The sequence below is a fragment of the Chiloscyllium plagiosum genome, chromosome 13, assembly GCF_004010195.1.
Source record: "Chiloscyllium plagiosum isolate BGI_BamShark_2017 chromosome 13, ASM401019v2, whole genome shotgun sequence".
Lineage (NCBI taxonomy): Eukaryota > Metazoa > Chordata > Chondrichthyes > Orectolobiformes > Hemiscylliidae > Chiloscyllium > Chiloscyllium plagiosum.
Window position 1 is genome coordinate 64,576,826 of NC_057722.1, and position 1,573 is coordinate 64,578,398.

Genomic DNA, 1,573 nt, shown 5'->3' on the forward strand with positions numbered 1-1,573 from the left:
AACACTCCAACCACAAGGGATGAACTCGGATTTCACCAGTTTCCTCATTTTCCCTCCCCCCACCTTGTCTCAGTCAAACCAATTGAACTCAGCACCGCCTTCCTAACCTGCAATCTTCTTCCTGACCTCCCCACCCCCACTCCAGCCTATCACCCTCACCTTAACCACTTTCCACCTATCGCATTCCCAACATCCTTCCCCCAAGCCCCTCCTCCCTATCTTTCATCTTAGCCTGCTGGACACACTTTCCGCATTATTGAAGAAGGGCTCATGCCCGAAACGTCAATTCTCCTGCTCCTTGGATGCTGCCTGACCTCCTGCACTTTTCCAGCAACACATTTTCAGCTCTGATCTCCAGTCCTCACTTTCTCTTAGAGGCTGCCAGACCAGGTTTCTCATATAATTTTATTATTACAGGATATTACAAAGCATTAATACATGCAACCATACAAGAAATGAAAATACTATTAACATTTAAATTTAGTATAAGTATTTTAATTAAAATGAAATTAATATTATGCATCATATTGTTTCTATTATGATTAACAATAACACTAACCACAAATTATACCGCATTCTATGATATTGGAATTATATTGTATTGGAATTATATCAATGATTGATAAAATTAAACCTTCTTGACCATTATTTGTTAACATTCATATTAATACATTTCCTGAGCCAGGGGTGAAGGCCTGGAGAAGCCTGTGAAACAAGGAGGGGAGAGGGGAAACTTTCTCCTTCGCTTTACCTGCAGAGCGAGGAGCAGCCAAAGCCTGAAACGCGAGAGGAGGGCGAGCCGACCGCAGCTTCACCGTACACCACCCTCCCAGCGCCACAGGCTGTTACTCAGTCCCAGCAAGCGTCACTACCCCTATTTTAGCGCTCGCCAACCACCCGCCAGTAACAACAGCTCTCATTCGCCGCTGTCTGTCCAGTTACAGGATTGGCCATCGTAACCGAGGACGCTGGTTGGTTCATCCAATTCTTTCCTCTGATTGGTTCATCCAAGTCTTTCCTTTGATTGGTTGAGCGTGCTGAATCCCGAATAGTTCCCGCGCATATGTCGAGCATACGACTTGGATTGTTTAGTGATGCTAAGTGAGCTTGGGCTTAAACAAGGCGCTGGTGGTTACAAATTACTAACTTATTGCAATTTGGGCATTGAAAATTGCGTGTATTAAAGAAAGTCTGGACAAAGTCAAAAATTAGGTAAAAGCAATGACTACAGATGGAAACCAGATTCTGGTTTAGGTTGGTTGAAGCAGGAAAATCGATGTTGGATGAAACGTCGATTTTCCTGCCCTTCGGATGCTGCCTGAACTGCTGTGCTTTTCCAGCACCACTCTAATCCAAAATTAAAAATTACACCACCAGGTTTATTTGGAAGTACTAGCTTTCAGAGCGCTGCTCCTTCATCAGGTGGTTGTGGAGAATAAAATCATGCTCACAGAATTTATCGCCAAAGGAGTCCAATGTCTTAGAGATGGGTTACAGTAAGCAATCTTAGATTGAATTTTTTTTATTTTATAATGGTACATGCTGGTTTCTGTTGGTAGATTTAATCAGGACA

At 43.0% G+C, this 1,573-nt stretch overlaps 1 protein-coding gene across 3 annotated transcripts in view; it reads right to left on the reverse strand.

Annotated features, from left to right (window-relative positions):
* LOC122556143 (NAD kinase-like) overlaps window positions 1-886 on the reverse strand; it is a 60,014-nt gene extending 59,128 nt beyond the window's left edge. For all 3 annotated transcript variants that reach the window (XM_043702635.1, XM_043702633.1, XM_043702634.1), the window contains exon 1: window positions 752-886. The gene's annotated coding sequence lies outside the window, so the exon portion shown is untranslated. The remainder of the gene's footprint in view (window positions 1-751) is intronic.
* Window positions 887-1,573: the final 687 nt, after the last annotated feature.